This window comes from Protopterus annectens, chromosome 1.part0 (genome assembly GCF_019279795.1).
Source record: "Protopterus annectens isolate FY-2018-M chromosome 1.part0, PAN1.0, whole genome shotgun sequence".
Classification (NCBI taxonomy): Eukaryota; Metazoa; Chordata; order Ceratodontiformes; family Protopteridae; genus Protopterus; species Protopterus annectens.
Window position 1 is genome coordinate 1,468,753,040 of NC_056725.1, and position 20,128 is coordinate 1,468,773,167.

Sequence of the window (20,128 nt, forward strand, 5' to 3'; positions counted from 1 at the left end):
CCATACAGGGAATGTCTTTCAGGCATGGTATGTCCTTTGTGGGTCACATTTGATGGCACCACAGGTGTTGCAGGTGTCCAGTGAGGAACATTGGGAAGGTGCACTGTCTGCATGTATGTGCTTATTGGACTGGTGGACAGGGTGCCATGCCCCCTGTAGCCCACTGCAATCACACAATGGTTACTATCAGTGGGCAATATGCAGGGTACTAGCAACATAGCGGTTGTTGCCTAGGCAAATGTGTGTATGAGACATGGTTTGAGAGTGTTCTCTGGGTAATACAAGGGTTGCTAACTTTGTTCACCTGGCCTTAATGTCACATGTAGGGGTATGGATTTGCACCCCAGCCTCTCGGCTATTTCACATCTGTTATCCCTGTACAGTGGACATTCTGACATATACTAGTGCCACCATATAAGAAATTTGCAAAACCCACTACACAAAGAGTCCAGTTGTTACACACTTACAGCCACTTCTACACAGGATATGAATGACATACACAGACACACGCCTGCCATGTCTGAGATTCGAACTCCTACCTAACTAGTTTATTACACTACAGCACTACGCAGTTATAGGATGTGCCATGGAGATTATTGGAATGCTCCTTCCCCAAAGTTGTATTTCACAGTGAATGACATCAGCAGGATTGCCAAAGTAGGGCATTTGAATTGTAGTGAGTGTAACTAGCCTAAAAAGCATTGCTCCCTACACAGACATAGAAACACACACACAAACATCCACACCTGCCATGTGTGGGAATAGAACACCTACCAGAGTTCTATATCACTCTACACCATTACGCTGTTATAGGATGCGCCACATGGACTACTGGAGTACTTCTTTCCCAAAGGTGTAATTCACAGTGAATGACATCAGCAGGATTGCCAAAGTAGGGCATTGACATTTGAATTGTAGTGAGTGTGACTAGCCTAAAAAGCATTGCTCCTACACAGACATAGAAACACACACACAAACATCCACACCTGCCATGTGTGGGAATAGAACCCCTACCAGAGTTCTATATCACTCTACAGCATTACGCTGTTATAGGATGCACCACGGGGATTATAGGAGTATTCATTCCCCAGTGATGTATTTCACAGTGAATGACATCAGCAGGCTTACTAATGTAGGACATTTGATTTGTAGTGAGCATGATTAGCCTAAAAGGCATTGTTCTCTACACAGAGACACACACACACACAGTTGCCATATCTGGGATTAGAACTCCTACCTAACTAGTTTATTACACTACAGCAGTACACAGTTATGGGACATGCCATAGAGATTACTGGGTTACGACTTTCCAAAAGGTGTATTTCACAGTGAATGACATCAGCAGCCTTGCCAAAGTAGGGCATTTGAATTGTAGTGAGTGTGACTATCCTAAAAAGCATTGCTCTCCACACAGACACACACATACACACACACACACACACAGTAGCCCCGTCTGGGATTAGAACTCCTACTTAACTAGTTTATCATCCTGCAGCAGTACACAGTTATAGGACATGCCATGGAGATTACTGCGCTATAGCTTTCCAAAAGGTGTATTTCACAGTGAATGACATCAGCAGCCTTGCCAAAGTAGAGCATTTGATTTGTATGAAACAAAGCAAACACAACACTACTAAAAATGGTGAAAACACTCCAGAGGTATTGAGACACAAAAAAAATTAATTGAGCTCTAAGGACAAACCTAAAGCAATAAAGTGAAGCGCTTTTCTTCTGGTAAAATCACCAGACTTCTTCAGATAAAATACAAACTACAGGCACCAAGTTTAAACTGCAATACAACTCCTCCACACAAACAATTTGACCAATCAGATCCACTGTTCAAGATTAAAACCATTACACATTAAAGTGAGACTACAATGACTACCCTCATGCTAGTTAATGTACAAAAACATATGCAAAAAACAGTCTCAGATCCATTTTTTAAAAAGGGTTATAAGTTAGACAAAGCAATAAAATTGACTTGAAAAATCATAAATGTTGCTAAAAAACTTAGTATAAAACCTAGCTAAGTAACGTTACATCACAGGTTACTCTATCTAATAAGACTCCTCAATTTCAGTATACAGGGGATAGATATGACTTCATTCAGACCTGTTTTTTTGCTAGAATCCAAGCACAGTTGCCAAAGTACTTTCAGGGTCATCGATCAGATTAGGACAGACATAAGAGGTGGTGCTTTTAGTTTACTTTTGGAGAAACAAGAAGTACTTTGACAACTGCGCTTGGATTCTAGCAAAAAAACAGGTCTGAATGAAGTCATATCTATTTCCTGTATACTGAAATTGAGAAGTCTTATTAGCTAGAGTAACCTATGATGAGTAACATTACTTAGGTTTTATACTAAGTTTTTTAGCAACATTGATGATTTTTTCAAGTCAATTTTATTGTTTTGTTTAACTTGTAACCTTTTTAAAAAAATGGATTTGAGAACATTTTTGCGTACATGTTTTTGTAAATTAACTAGTATGAGGGTGGTCATTGTAGTCTCATTTTAATGTGTAATGGATTTTAAATTGAACAGTGGGTCTGATTGGTCAAATTGTTTGTGGGGAGGAGTTGTTTTGCAGTTTAAGCTTGGTGCCTGTAGTTTGTATTTTGTCTGAAGAAGTCCGGTGATTTTACCAGATGAAAAGCGCTTCACTTTATTGTTTTAGATTTGTCCTTAGAGCTCAATTAAACATTTTTTTTGTGTCTCAATACCTTTGGAGTGTTTTCACTGTTCTTTAGTAGTGTTGCATTTGAATTGTAGTGGGTCTGACTAGCCTAAAAAGCATTGTTCTCTACACAGAGACACACACACACGCGCACACACACACACACACACACACACACACACACACACACACACACACACACACACACACACACACACACACACACACACACACACACACACACACACACAGTTGCCATGCTTGGGATTAGAACTCCTACCTAACTAGTTTATCACAATACAACAGTACGCAGTTATAGGATGCGTCACAGAGATTACTGAGTTACAGCTTTCCAAAAGGTGTATTTCACAGTGAATGACAGCAGCAGCTTTGCCAAAGTAGGGCATTTGAATTGTAGTGGGTATGATTAGCCTAAAAAGCATTGCTCTCTACACAGACAGTCACACACACACAGACACACAAAGAGAGTTGCTATGTCTGGGATTAGAACTCCTACCTAACAAGTTTAACACACTACAGCAGTGCAGTTATAGGACACACCACAGAGATTATTGAGCTACAACTTTCCAAAAAGTGTATTTCAAAGTGGAACACCTCAGCAGGCTTGTCATAGTAGGGCTATGGGGAGGGCAGTGTGTATGCATGGGCCATAACCCATTCATCTACAGGTTGACACACCACATGCAGGCACACGCAGGGTTATATTCAACAGGTACGTGTATACAGCTGCTAGATGACTACTTCCTTGTACAGTCATGTTGCACAGCTAGCACTTGCTCTACATAGTTTGTAATGCTGATGGATACTGGTGGCTAATGTCTACAGTGAGTGACATTTAGACCTAATGTGGTTGTAGCCATTTGGGTGTGTGCTGGGTGGGACAGGCCTCATAATGGATAGTTCCTTGTCACAGACACTCTCTTCCAGGGTCTATATTAGAACACTGAACATTCAAAATGTCGAGCGTTCTAATATCAACCCATTTTCAGTGAACGCTGAAAATATCGAAGAAACAGAAAACCAAATTTTTTCCTAGGGAAAGAATTTGGTTGTCCGTTTCTGTTGCTTTGGTATTTTCAGCACTGTGGTGGAAAGTTACAGGTCAGGTTCAGGTAAGTGTGCGATTGTGTGGACGTGAGGGTTAGGGCAGGGTAGGTGAGTTAAGTTTAGGGCATGGGTGAGGTGACTGTGCAATTGTGACGGACCTTATGGTTAGGGTTTGGGTTAAGGTAAGTGGATAGTTAGTGGTGTATGTATAGTTTAGTGTAGGGTTAGGTGTAAGAGTTTAGGTGTATGTGTGTGGATTGCAGTTTGTTTGGTGTGCTTGTGTTGTGTGTATGTGTTTTGGAACAGCACATTTTTTCCCTAAGAAAAAATTTGCTGCTCTGAATGTTTGATGTTTTGAATTTTCGATTCATAGGGTTCGATATTAGAACACTTGACATTTTGAATGTTCAGTGTTCTAATATAGACCCTCTCTTCCACACATCTGTGTATGTCTACTTTTGACTTATTGTAGTGGAGGAAACGCTGAGAGAAGAAAGGAGCCACTTTTGAGATTTTAAGTATTTTTCCTCTGTTTATTTGCTAAGTTTTTCTGAATAGCCGCCTATTTTGAGCATTTTCTGGCTTGTTAAACTTGATTTCTGCATTAGTAGCTGTATTTAGAGCACAACCTAGAGCTGTTTACTGAATTTCCTGTTTGCACTTATTTTTAAAATCATTTTTTTCTCAAAACTTGCATTTTATCTGTCTTTGACCTAGCACTCTTGTGTGGGGTCATTTACTTCACTGTTATAACTTGTTGATACTTGTGAACCTCTGCTATCTCTGAAAAAAAAAAAAATCTTGCTTTTTCCCACTTTTCTGAGATTTAAAAAAGTTCAATTACAGGCTTGCTGTTCTTGAACTGTTTGTAAGTTTCTGTGAGGCCATTTTTTGCTTGGGCTAAAGGGAAGTCTCTCTGTTGATCAGTGGCAGTGAAAAACATTGAGCAGCCTGCCTGCCTGCCCCTGTGGAAGTGGTTACTGACTTGAAACTGTAGTTTTATTGGCCATTTTGGGTCAATTCCAAAACTTCTTCATCTTCCTCTCTTAAAACCCTCTTTTGCACGGTTTTGCGTGTTTTTGTGCATAGCGCAACAGCGGGCAGCGCCGCCTAATTGGGTTTAAACTATTCCTGGCTCCACAAAGTCTGCTCTTCACTTTTTCCCTTAGAACTGCTCTATATCTCAATTTAAACACCATATTCTCATTCTAAGGCCCTTCACTGGTCCAATTAAGTAATCCTACAAGTTAGCACTATTAAACCATAAGCACTACTTACTCTTATACTCTCTGATTACCTGTCCTCTATTGGTCCGTCTTAAATTCAGTTTCCCTATATTACTCTAGCATGTCCAAAGGTCAGTCAATGGTTTCCAATCCAGTCCAGCTGGTGAATCTGGGAATTTTGAGGCAATGTTACAACTGTCTCATGTACACGGACAACCCTCTCCTCCTCCAAACAGTTTCAAATATATGTGAGAGATGCAACTATTTAGCCAAACTGGAGGCTGAGCTCTCTCATCTCAAAACTGGTGTAACCAGTCAGGAGGAGAAGGTAACCTCACACAACACAATTCCAGTATCACATAGTCCCACCACATCAGTGAACCAAACACATAAATACACAAAAACATACTCAGAGCTCTAAAATAAAATCTACCTAAGCAACAGAGACCTCCAAAGCAGACATCCAAGCAAACACTACCTCAAAACAAAACACACACAACACATAACCCACAAAGTCAGTGTGCCAAGCAGCCACAGCCCTTAAGGCTGAATAACACACCTGATACTCTTGTAATAGGTGACTATTGTCAGACACACTGACGTCCCGCTCACCAGGCTGAATAAAGAAAAGGTCACGGTGAGCTGCCTGTCGGGTGCTAGGATCCGCCACATAACGCAAGCACTCAGGTCACTCCAAAGCAAATACAAATATGACTCAGCCATTGTACATGCTGGTGTGAATGACCTGAGACGTACCTCCCTGGACTACATGAAAAGAGACATAGAGGAGCTCTCTGATCATGTAGCCCAGGCTGGTATGACCCTGACCTTGAGCAGCATCTTACCCTCACCTAGAATGATGCCACAGTACAAAGACAAAATGATCGATTTTAACAATTGGCTAAAATTTTGGTGTCATTCAAAGGGGATCCAGTGTCTGTCAGCCTGGGATGACATGCTCGACAAGCCACGTTGTTTCGCTAGGGACGGCTTGCACCTGTCACCACTGGGCTTTCGGATATTGGCAAAGGCTCTTGCCACCACCATAGTGCCTTTTTTAGGCAAGGCTCAAAAGTCAAACCCACCCCCATAGACAGCACAAGGAACAAGAAACTAAGGGTAATGCTGCTAAACGCCAGAAGTCTTAACCTCAAGATGCATGCACTCGAAGCTCTCCTCAGTATGGAGAACATCGATATCTGTACAGTGACAGTAACCTGGTTCAAGGCTCCAGAGAGCACCCCAGCACTACCAGGCTATACCTCATATCATGCTTTTCCGCCCCAAAACCCGGACCTAACCACAAAAGGAGGGGGAGTTTCCATATTTATCAAGGATATCCACACCTCCAGGTTAGTGGCATTGCACAAAGTATCGGAGACCATCCACGTGCAACTAACAGTGGGCAAGACTGCTTTTCAGTTTATAGCATCCTACAGACCACCCTCTTAAAGTCAGGAATCCCATTTGGCTTTCCTGAAAACATTGGAGAACATGAAGATCTCTCCGAACACCATTATATTGAGTGACTTCAACTACCCAAACATTGACTGGGAGCACTACTCAAGCCCCAGCACCTTAGCCCAAAGGTTCCTGGAAATTATAAACTCAAATGCTATGGAGCAACTAGTCACCACTCCCACAAAAGGGGACAACATACTAGACCTGATCATTACCAACATGGGGACTCTATGCTCCACACCAGAAGTATATCCCTCATTGGTAAGATCAGACCATAAATTAATTTCATTGGATGTCCACATCCCGACCCCAACCCCAGCCCAGAAAACCACAGTGAAAAACTTCTCAAAAGCAAACTTCTCACTTCTTAAAACTGAAGTGGAATCCTTCAAGGCCCCAGGGCCAGTGGAAACTACAGCCCAAACTGCAGAATCCTATATAAAGGCATTCTATGGAAATCTCCAGGAATGCATGGATCATGCTATCCCAAACAAAACCAAGACCCAGTCATCCAAAGGCAGGCGTCCAGTCTGGTGGACCCCTGCCATAAATAAACTGTACAACAGAAGGAGGAAGCTACTACATGATAGAGCAAAATCCCTAATAGGGAAGGCATCTCTGATCAGTACTAGCAAAAAATTATGATCCCTCATAAAATCCTCCAAGGCCAGCTTCGAGAGAAAAATTGCACAGGACACCAAAGACAATCATAAGGCTTTTTTCAGTTATGTTAGAAACCTGGGATGCAACTCCCAGACTTGTTCTGAGTTGATTCTAAACGACAAAAATACACTGAACCCACAGACATCGCCAATATCCTGGCAGACAGGTTCAGTGCAAACTTCTCCACCCCCAAAAGAGCAAGTATCTATCCCGGCAGAGGGCTGCCTCCCAAACATCTCTGATACTCAGGTGAAGGCTGCCCTCTCCAAAGCAAAAACACTGCTTCCATGGGACCAGATGGCATCCCAGGTTGTATCCTACATGAACTCCAAGAGGAACTAATCCCTCAAATAAAACAGCTATACAATCTCAGCCTCACTACAGGATATGTGCCCACAGAATGGCGTACAGCAACAGTGGTCCCACTCCACAAAGGTGGAGCCTCTACAGACCCTGAAAACTATCGCCCCATAAGCCTGACTAGCTTAGTCTGCAAGGCTATGGAGAGGATCATCATGGAGCTGATAAACAAAGACATTGGGGACCTACAGACACTAGATCCTACCCAGTTCAGCTTTATCAAGGGCAGATCCTGCCTTTTGAACCTGGTTCGAAACAGTCACCAAAGCCATAGATGAAGGGAAGGTAGTCCACACAGCCTATCTGGACCTTGCAAAGGCATTTGACACAGTACCCCACTCGGGCATCATAGATAAGCTATCCAGCTTAAATATAAACCCCTATGTCACAAGATGGGTTGCAAACTGGCTCAAAGACAGAACCCACAGAGTGAGAGTTGCTGGAGCCATGTCAGACTCGAAACCGGTCACAAGTGGCATCCCACAGGGTTCTGTCCTGGGACCACTCTTGTTTGGTATATACTTTTCTGAGGTACAGGCAAATGTGGGAGGACTATGGCTCACCAAGTTCACAGACGACTGCAAACTGGGCCATAATCAACTCTCCAGCTGACACAAACATCCTTCAAAAGGTCTCACAGAGACAGATAACTGGTGCCAGCACCATGGTTTAAAGCTAAATGCCAAAAAATGTATAGTCATACCCTTTGGCAAAAACAATGTGCCCACAAATTACCACATAGGCGGAAACCCATTAAGTACAGAGAAAGTTATTAGGGACCTGGGGACCCAAGTTGATAGCAATCTCTCCTTTGAAAACCACATTGCCAAAGTGGTTAGAAAGACCTTCTACATAGCCCACCTCATCACGAAGGGTTTCACATCTAGATCAAGAGAGGTAATCGTGCCCTTTATTCATCCCTCATCAGGCCCATCATAGAATACAATGCCCCTTTTGGGATGTACTTACCCGACACCTGCAGCAATTAGAAAGACCCCAAAAGTATCTCACCAAGAGGATCAAGGGTCTCAAACAGATGCCATATGCTGCTCAGTTATAAAAACTCCAGCTCTACTCAGTTGCATACCGCCTACTTCAAGGCGATCTATGCCTGACATACAAAGCTATGTCAAATCCAGAATTAATGGACATGCTCCACCTCAGTAAATCTAAATCCCTTAGAGCCACACGCTCGAGGGACTTGAACCTCAGCACAGAAATAAATAGAACTTGCTGGAGGGACAGGTTCATAACCCAGAGGCTCCCTTCACTCTTGAATAGAATTCCAGTTCATGTGAGGCAGAGCACCTCACTGAATCTCTTTAAGAAGAATCTCGATAGGTGAATGGGGAATCGTAGGTTTGTCCCAGGGATTACTCCTGTGTCACTATTAGACAGAGGCACAGTAAACTAAACCTTAAAAAGGGCACAGTATACTCAAATCAAGGGGTGGTGTAAGCCATACAGAATCGGGCTAGGCTTATAATTGCCCCAGGGCAGATAACCTAGTATGAACCTATGAACCTATGAACCTATGTGTTGTCCTTGGATATATGTCTGTATGCCTATCCACTGTGTGTGCAAAGCATGACTGGTGCATACTGAGGAGTGTCTGCACTAACATCTGCAACTGCTAGATATGAATGGTCCACTGTTGTTTGCAGACATGGGCTTCATTTGTTTAAGTGTGTGAGCATGCCCAGTATGCCCTTCTGTACTGAATGTGTGGATCGATTCCAGGTAGTTTGTACTCCAGTGCAGACCTTTGTGTTGTACACTTACAGGTAGAAAACTGTTTCTACAGGGTATCTGTCGATCATTTGGCAATATGGGGACAAAGTGTGCAGGGGATAGTGTAGTGTGTAGCAGAGATATTCAGACATGTGTACTATTATACACTGTGATGATTTCTGTCCTCATGTACTGCAAGGTGGACATTCCTGCTCACAGTGATGTCTTGGGGGACAAGGGTGACTGCAGCTGTGTGTGGTATTGTGGGCATACGCCTACATATTCATGGTCAGTTATGCCATTCTGGAGGGGGAGCTGCAGACACTTGCTGCTGGGTCTGTGTATCCAGTTCAGCACCTTGGTACAGTGCTGGCAGAGGATCCCATATTTGGACATCCATTGACATGACAGTATGGCCTTATATTGCTGTGGCAATACCTCACAGCTGTACAGATTCACACAGGTTACCCAGAGGCAGGAGCCATGAGTCAGGACATTATTCCTATTGTGGTGTATGGGCAGGTATGTAGCCACCCATTTATGTATTTGTAGCCAGGGATAGTGTGTGCACACAGCTTTGTGTCTGACCTTGCACATTCCATGCTGCCCATGCTTCCACCCCCCTCTGTTATTCTATCCTCTTCCATACTTTATGGATACATTCTCTGATACTTTTCCTAAGGTTATCACCTAATCATAGCAGTGTGTTGGTGTTGGTCCACAGTTCATGCAGTGAGACATAGTGGACATGTTACTGTGGTTTGTCCACATGGCCTTGCATATGTGGAGTGTATTATGTTGTTATTTGGGTGTCCATGACATAACATGCATTGGCAGTACGTGTGAGACACAGACCCTTGGCAGAGGCCTGTGGGTCATTAGGTTTTGATGCAGGCCAGATGTGGCAGGTCATTGCATTCTGTCAGTCCTACAGTCTCAGACCACCATACAGTATATTCCCCTGGGGTGACAGGGTAGGTGTGTTAGGTGTTCATGCCAATACCTTCTATCAGACTTGTTCAGGTAGGTTTACTATCAAAAGTGCGAACGGCACTACGTCGACTGTCATATACTCGAACATGGAAGGCCATAATCGGTAATGTCGAAGACAAAATCATCAATCTAGGAATGGTTTTAACATGGGTCGAGGTAGGGGAGATGTTTGTAGTTCGGAATAATACTGAACACCTACCTCAACCCATGTTAAACCATTCCTAGATTGATTATTTTGCCTTTGACATTACCGATTACGACCTTCCATGTTCGAGTATATGACAGTTGACGTAGTGCCGTTCGCACTTTTGATAGTAAACCGTTCAGGTAGTGTGGATGCTGGCAGGGTGCTACCTATGTCTAGAAACACACCTGCATGGGACACCTGCATTGCATGCTGCATTCATTTGCTATTGCCATATACAGGTGGAGTCATGTTGTACCCATTCCCCAGAACAGGGATACGACCAGAGAGGTGCCTGTGGTTGGTGTTTGCATGAGCTTTGTGCATGTGTGCTATGGACACTACTTGCATCTGACACATAGATATGCATTGGGCATTTCAGTTATGCTGGCATGTGCAGGTACATCAGCTGTTTCCCAATACATCAGTCCTACCTCCTTTGTGATCTGCAAGTGTTTGGGCAGACAACACCGGTATCCCCTACTACAGGACCAGATAATGTGATGATACCTGTATGTACAATTCCAAGGGTGTCTCCATTTCACAGTGACACTATATATATACTGTATGTCTGGGGTACTGCCCCCTGTGTACTGCTTGTATAGCTAGCCCAACAGCCATGCCATGTCATTCTTTCAGATGGTGACACATATTACCACCATACATTTACACTGTCTTACTGCTAGCATGTGTTATACTGGTGGGTATTCTCTTTGGCACTCCAGTTGTGAGGACTTGTCCCTGTCATCAGCAGTAGTGAGCAATAGCTACCAGGTCTTTCCTTAACATGCATGCATACTGACCACTCTCACATAATATGAAACACACACCAACCTAATACACACATACCTGCATATTGTGCAGATGCTACAACCTATTCTGCTCAGAGGCCACCTCTGTGCATCTGTGCTCCACTGGTATTGTACCTACACATACATGTTACTACATAGGGTTGTGAGGGGGCACACCTGACTGTTACAACATGTGCACATCAGATGGGGGGCACAACAGACCATTACTACATTTCTAAATAAGTTTGGGGGGCATACCTGACTGTTACTACATTTCTAAGTACGGTTGGAGGAGCACACCTGACTGTTTCTACATTCCTACACAGGATTATGGGAGGGGGGCACACTTGATGGTTTACTACATTTCTATGCAGGATTGGGGGTGGAGGCACAGCTGTCTGTTTCTACATTTCTACACAGTGGTTGGGAGGGGCACACCTGACTGTTACTACATTTCTATGCTGGATTGTGGGAAGGGGCACACCTGACTGTTTCTACATGTCTACATAGGAGTGGGGGGCACACCTGACTGTTTCTACATTTCTGCACAGGATTGGGGGCACACCTGACTATTTCTACATTTCTTCACAGGATTGGGGGGCACACCTGACTGTTTCTACATTTCTACACAGGATTTGGGGGCACACCTGACTGTTACTACATTTCTACACAGTATTGGGGGGGTACAACTGACACTTGTACACATTTGCTATGACTGTACTGGTATGTCAGATACTCCATTTCATTCTGTATTCTAACCTATCATGCTGACTAGAGGCATATCAGTGTACTACAGGTCTTAGCTTTGATTGACCTACATATTAGTTTCTGACTTCCTACCCTTCAGAACTAACATCCCACTGCCTGACCTGCTGTAGTCTGTCTGTGTAGGCCTGGGGGGAGGTTACCCATAGGCATCATTCAGAGGCCATAGCACAGCCTTTGTTTGTGTTTGTCTACACCTGTCCTGCTGGCTGAGACTGTTGTTGGGTATGTGAACCTCCCTGACTGGCATGTGTGAGTCATATAGACACACGTGTGGCCCAGTACATTTCCTGCAGTGGGTCTTGTTGTCCTGTCGTACTGGCTATTATTGACACCAGTATTTGTTACAGATCTAATGGTACCACTATAGGTGTCTACTATCTGCTGACATACCATTCAGCCACCCAATTCTCTTGCATGCTCAGATCCATACCATAGATACAGGTAACAACACATTCTACTCCATTCGGCAATTGGTAGGTTGAGTGACTTACCTTGTGGGTGTCCCAGTATTGAGGGTGATGCTGTAGGGCTGCCTATGTCAGATGCACATAATACACTCCCTACACATGGTTGAGCACAGGTAGTGTCATGTTTTGCATCCTTTTTACTGTATGTGCGAGTCAGAGAGAGAGGTGTCATTCCCTGGGTCCCTCCTGTGTCAGTGTATGTGCTATGCGTTGCCTCTTTGCCAAGGTTAGGGCATACTGGGCATGCCTCCTTCTGCCTACTGGGGCAGGCTCAGGTTGTTCCTCCTCTGAGTCAGTTTGTGCCTGTGCAGGCCTTGGCAATAGTGGAGGGCTGTGTGACCCTGCCCCGTGCTGTTCCTGCTGCAGCTGTTTCCACAGGATCATATTGTGTAGCATGGCATATACAATGACAGTTTGGGTACATGTAGCTGGTGAGTACTGCAAGGCTCCACTGGATGTATCCAGGCACCAGAACCATGACTTGAACATCCCAAACACACGCTCTATTATAATTCTGGTCTGTGTGTGTGCCTCATTATGGAGTTCTTGTTTGGGTGTGTGTGCATTTCTGATGGGTGTCATCAGCCACAGCTCCAGTGCATAACCAGCATCCCCTACTAGGTGATCATAAGGGATGTCCCCAATGGCAAATCTCTGGTACAGCTGCATCAGATACCAAATGTGGGAATCGTGATAGCTTCCAGGGCAGCCAGCACACACATTCATTATTATGCCCTGGGCATCGCACACAACCTGGCAGTTGATGGAGGGGAAGCCCTTGCTGTTGATGTAGACCCTACCTCACTCACTGGGTGGTGCTTTGATGCATATGTGCATACAGTCTATAGCACCCACTACCCCAGGGTATTCTGATATTTGGTGGAACAGATGCATATTGCTGGCCAATGTCTCATGGGTGTTGGGGAAATATACATGCTCACTGGCATGTGCTGACATGGCATCCAAGAACTGGTGGAGTACCCTGGATGCTGATGCCTGTGAGATCCATATCATAGCCCTAGTTGGCCTTTGGAAGGTACCTGTACCTATTATTCTTAGGCCTACACATACCTTGGTATCCACTGGGATGGGTTCCCCTCTATTAGTTCTGTGTGTCAGGTGTGGCCCGCACACCTCAATGATTTGCTGTAAGAGGTCCCTGTCCACCCTATAGTGCTCCACTATCTCCAGCTCATGTAGCCCTGGTAGGTTACCCTGGGTTTGTACACTGTTCTCCGTCTCCTCACTGTGGGTTGGTTGACAACATTCACATCCTCACCACCCTCATCCTCTTCCACATGTTGTATGATAGCTATTTCAGCCCCTATCATTTTGTTGTTTTGTTTGTTAAAACTTCCCTGCTTGTATACACTGGTGCTGTAGAGTATGGGAAAAACAGAGTGAAAGGTGTTTTCATAGTTTATAGTTGTGTCCTGTGCTGGGCTGGTTTGTTGCCTGTGTAATTGGCTGATTCTGGTACATTTCAGCTGCCAGCTATGCTAGTTCTCCTAGATTACCTTCCTACTTCTGTTTTCCCTTCCCATTGCCTTCCTGTTTAAACCCGGGGGCGCACCGCACAAACACAGTGCTCAAATGTGCACAGAGCTGCTATTTCCTGGTTTACTTTTTTTTCACTTTAAAACCAAGTGCACAGCATGCACACCTGCTTAGGCAATGTAAAGAGTGATATGCAACCTCAGACACACACCCCTGCTTAGCTGTGCTAAGCTTGGAGCAAACCCAAGCCACAGGGCTCCAATCCACTTACAGTATGCCTGACACACACCCCTATGATGTCAGCTAACTCCTAGGCTTGCACCAGGCTATTCCTGCTCTTACACTGTTGGGAGTTGACTAGCATGCAGGGGAAATCTGGGATTCACTATAATTCTCCTCATTTGCACAGGAATGGCTGCTAATGCATAGTTACATGTCCCACACTGAGCCTCCCCCTTTAGCAACCACTATTCATTGGCCATGTTGTCTTCTGCCTGCCATTGAGTATAATGGCAGAATAGTGATTTTAGTTAGAATGCTTATTTTAGGGTTATTTTCTTATTTCCCCTGATCCCTTTTGCACGCCGTTGCCCTACGTTTAAACAGCCGAGATTGGCTAAAAAAAAAAAAAGTTGATTTTTTTTTCCAAGTGTTTGCCATGCCAATGGCTGTATAGTTGACCATTGGCATGCTTTATGCATGATAGCCACCCTTTATTTGGAGCTGTCATGGCTCCATTTTGTAATTTGCAGAAATGTACTCCGTTACTGGTGGAGTACATTTCTGCAGATTACACCAGTCCTTCACGTCCGGTTTCCAGCTTTCAGGATCACAAATTCACCTCATTTGCATGGATTTCTTATGCAAATGGGGTAATTTGCATACAAGGGCTGAGTCCATGCAGGACTAGTGGAGGACTGCTCGTGCACTCCCCTACAGGTTATTCCTGGATCGCACGGCAAACATATTGCCTGCTTGGTGCTCCTGCACTAATCCTGCATGCCATGCAAAGCATGCAGAATCCGGGGGACAGTATATTCTGATGCCTGTCTGTGGTATGGGACATGTGTTGGTCTGACCCAACAAACATTTAGGCCAATAGGGTAGCATACACTGGGGTAGCATGCAACATCAGATAGAACAGGACCAAGAACAATGACATCTACCACAGTCTGCACACAGGCCAAGGTACATATTCACAATACACACTCTGTCAACAATCACCATAGGTACACAGGCCTCACTACTGAACAGACTACAACAGAATGTCCAGGTTTTGCCCTCAAATATAAGGCCTACTATACATAACATGTCTAGCAGTCTGATATCTCACTGGCTTGTTATCAGGTATGATGTCAGTAAATAATGTACTGAACATATGCACCTCTTACTGCATAACATATGTACAAATGTTGACAGACTTGAGGTTGGAGGCACAAACACAGGGCCAATATCGACATGTTGCTGTGATAAACTCATACATTTACTGGTGTAACAGGTTTTTGTGACATATGTTTTCTGGGGGATATGAAGTCAGTAACTCACAGGGATGTCACCATGCACTGATTACAATCATTAGAGTATGCTACTGCATTTCTAAAGATAGGAAATGTGTGAGTAACACAACACACATAAGACTCCAAACTCTGGCCAGTCTCCAGATAGCCTTACAGGTGAGAGTTTCCTCAACCACATAACACTGTCATGCCATATATTAAATAATGTAGAACAGCCATATCCACACAAACCCTGTTAAACCAACATTACTTCAAATGTAGAAGAGAAATACTTACATTCTGTCCCCATGTCTGGAACACCCCCCTCCTGTTTGTTGGCCTGTCTCCACAGTGTATGTTGTAAGAGGTATATCCAACTACCCTCTGTGATGCTGTTTGTCAAACACCCACATGAAGTCCTGCTCACAGTGAAGGAAAAGGGCCAACACCCACATGAAGTGCTTAGTTGTAGGAGTGTGTTTCCATGCAATTGGTTATAGGAATGATACCACAACTGTTCCACATGCGATTAGCAAGTGGGGGACTGCAATTCATGCACAGGCCATCAGCTGATCATGAGCATCACTTAAAAACTCAAGCTGCTGCCTAAGCAAAGCAGATGCACTTTTCCACATCCACCAGAGAGGGAGTGAGAGAGAGAGAGAGAGAGACAGAGACAGAGACAAAGTAAGAAAGGAAGGGAGTAGAAGAGTAAGAGCCAAGCATGTTTGTGTAAGATCCATGGGTGGAGAGTGGTATCTGGACATTTTGGCGGTTGTCTATATTGTGTACTAATCCATACTGTCACATGGTAATTGCACATGGCTGTACAAATTTATGGCTGAGGATTGTCCACAACAATCTCTGCAGTGTTTGGAAAATGTTGGCCTTGTAATATCATCAATGGAACATGTAGCTCCTCAATATAAGGATGTAGCAAAACCCACATGGCAATGGATCCTGTCATTGCACAATCACCCCAACACCCACACAGGACACTGATGACACACACACACAAACACACACTTACCAGTACTGAGTTTTAAACCCCTACCTGACTATGTATTGTTATTACATTGTTATGCAGTTGATGCATGTGCCACGTAGCCTACATGTTGGAGAGCTGTCCAAAGGTATCTTTGAAGGTGAGTATCATCAGCAACAGTGCTAAAGGATGGATAAGGGAAGTGTAGTACATGTGACTGTCCACAAAAGCAGGTGTCAAGGAAGACACACCCACACTCCCTCAGGGAATCACACACATTATCACAATTGACAGGGTCAGGATTAAAACTCCTATCTAACTAGTTTGCTACACTACAGTATTACACAGTTATCACACATGCCACAGAGCTTATCTGGCTGATATATAGCCAAAGGGTTATTTCAAGGTGAACAACATCAGCAGGTGTGCTACAGTAGGGCAATGGGAGGTGTAGTGAGTGGGAGTGGCTTCAAAATCATTAATCTCCACACACACACACACACACACACACACACACACACACACACACACACACATTTTCCAGTACTAAGATGCATGGGTTCATTGTTTCACAGGTGTATGGTAGTTGACTGTGCCTGAAGGCTGCACAAGGCTAGGCAAAGGGAATACCTTGGCATCAGGCCACATGACAATGGTCTCTAGTGTGGCTCAGGGGTGTAGTCCCTGGATTGGCTCACACATGTGGGTATTGTATTCACCATCCACTCATCTGGGTTAGTACTGTGAGTGGCCAGTGCTGTGCCATGTATGTGATCTATATTCCATAACATGGACAGTGTCTGGGTTGTGCACATGTCCCACATGCATGTTCTGTGATGTGTGGAAGTGTACTTGAGGTCTCTGGGCCATGTTGTGTGGACAGATTGTTATCTTCTGATGTGGCATTCCTGACCTCATTTGGTGAAACCTGGCTATGGAACTGAGGTTGTGCCTGCACCTACATTGACAGCATGATACAGGTATTCAGTGGAGTTAGTGGCATCTGTCCATACAGGCCATCTGTATAAGGCATGTTATTCCCTTTCTGGGTTTCATTTGCAGAGTTTACAGTTGTTGCGGGCATCCAGTGGGGAACATAGCAAAGGACCACTGTAACCATTTATTTGCTTATTGTAGGGGTGGAAAAGGGTGCCATGTCCTTTTACTTGCTGGATAACACACACTCTGGAGATGTTATACATCACAGAATAGTCTGATGTCAGTGGCAGTGTTGAAGTCAACAGGCATGTGGTCCACTACAATCAAACCGTGGTTACTATATGTGGGTAATATGCAAAGGAACTACCAGTATAGTGGTTGTTGCCTAGTCAAGTGTGTTTGTGTATGAGACATGGGTGGAGACCATTCTCTGAGTAATACAAGGGTTGCCTATATTGTTCACCGATCCATAATGTCACATGTAGGGCTATGGATTGTCTACACCAGCCTCTCTACTGTTTGACATCTGTTGTCCTTGTAAGGTGGACATTGTGACATATAGTAGGTCCTCAATATAATAATTTAGCAGAACCCACCTCACAATGTATCCTGTCATTACACAATCACAGCAACCTCCACAGAGGATACTGATGACAGACACACACTTAGTACTGAGATTCAAACCCCTACCTAGCTATGTATTTCTACTACAGTGTACCACATTTATTGCATGTGCCACAGAGCTTATTGGATGGATGCTGTCCCAAGGTACTTTTAAGGTGAGGAACATCACTAGCCCTTGTAAATACTGGCATCGGGTGATGTAGTGGGTGAGAGATCCCAAAAATAATTTTACCCTAATCACACATTTACATTTGCCAGGGGTGAGGTTCAAACCTGTATCTAGCAATCTTTGCGGACCATTATGTTACACATTTACCACATGCACCACTGACTTAACATGGTTTAAGCTTCACAATAGGTACTTGTAAGGTGGATGATATCTGCAGGGCTGCTAAAGTCAGGCTCTGAGATATGTACTGGATGTAAATGGGACCAAACTCTTTGAGGCTTTGAGGTACACATACAATCACTTGCCACCAAAGAGATTCAAACCTATAGCTGTATAGTTACTACTACTACATTGTTCCACATTTATGGCTTGCACCACAGAGCTTATAGGATTAACCCCTGTTCAAAGGTGTATTTCAAGGTAGATTACATCAGCAGGCTTGCTAAAGTAGGGCAATGGGAGGTGTAGTGACTGTAAATGGCCTCAAAATCAGTACTCTACAGACACACACACACACACACACACACACACACACACACACACACACACACACAGTTTCACAGTTGCTATGTCTGGCATTAGAACTCCTACCTAACTAGTATGTTACACTATAGCATTACACAGTTATCGCCCACACCACAGAGCATACGGGGCTAAACCTTGTCCAAAGAGGTATTTCAAGGTGACTAACATCAGCAGGCTTTCTAAAATAGGGCAATAGGAGGTGTAGTGTCCATGAATGGCTTCAAAATCATTGATCCCTACACATGCAAACACACACAGTTTCACAGTTGTCATGTTTGGGATTAGATCACACTATATTATTACGCAGTTATTGCATGTGACACGGAGCTTACAGGACCGAGCCTTGTCCAAAGAGGTATTTCAAGGTGACTGACATCAGCAGACTTGCTAAGGTAGGGCAATGGGAGGTGTAGTAACTGTGAATGGCCACAAAATCATTACTACATACACACACACACACACACACACACACACACACACACACACACACACACACACACACACACACACACACACAGTATTTCACAGTTGCCATGTCAGGGATTAGAACGTTTACCTAACTAGTATGTTATATTATAGCATTACACAGTTATCACATGCACCATATAGCTTATAGGGCTGAATCTTGTCCAAAGAGGTATTTCAAGGTGACTGACATCAGCAGGCTTACTAAAGTAGGGCAATGGGAGGTGTAGTGACTGTGAATGGCTTCAAAACCATTGATCCCTACACACACACAGAGTTCCATTGTTGCCATGTCTAGGATTAGGACTCCTATCTAACTAGTATGTTACAGTGCAGCATTACACAGTTATCATATGAGCTACAGAGCTTACAGGGCTAGCCTTTGTCCAAAGGTGTATTTCAAAGTAAATGACATCAGCAGGCTTTCTAAAGTAGGGCAATGGGAGGTGTAGTGTCTATGAATGGCTTCAACATCATTGACCCCTACACATGCAAACACACACAGTTTCACAGTTGTCATGTTTGGGATTAGGACTCCTACCTAAGTAGTGCATCACACTATATTATTACGCAGTTATTGCACATGACACAGAGCTTACAGGACCAAGCCTTGTCCAAAGTGGTATTTCAAGGTGACTGACATCAGCAGACTTGCTAAGGTAGGGCAATGGGAGGTTCAGTAACTGTGAATGGCCTCAAAATTATTACTACACACACACACACACACACACACACACACACACACACACACACACACACACACACACAGAATTTCACAGTTGCCATGTCAGAGATTAGAATGTTTACCTAACTAGTATGTTATATTATGGCATTACACAGTTATCACATGCACCACAGAGCTTATAAGGCTGAATCTTGTCCAAAGAGGTATTTCAAGGTGACTGACATCAGCAGGCTTACTAAAGTAGGGCAATGGGAGGTGTAGTGATTGTGAATGACCTCAAAACCATTGATCCCTACACACACAGAGTTCCTTTGTTGCCATGTCTGGGATTAGGACTCCTATCTAACTAGTATGAT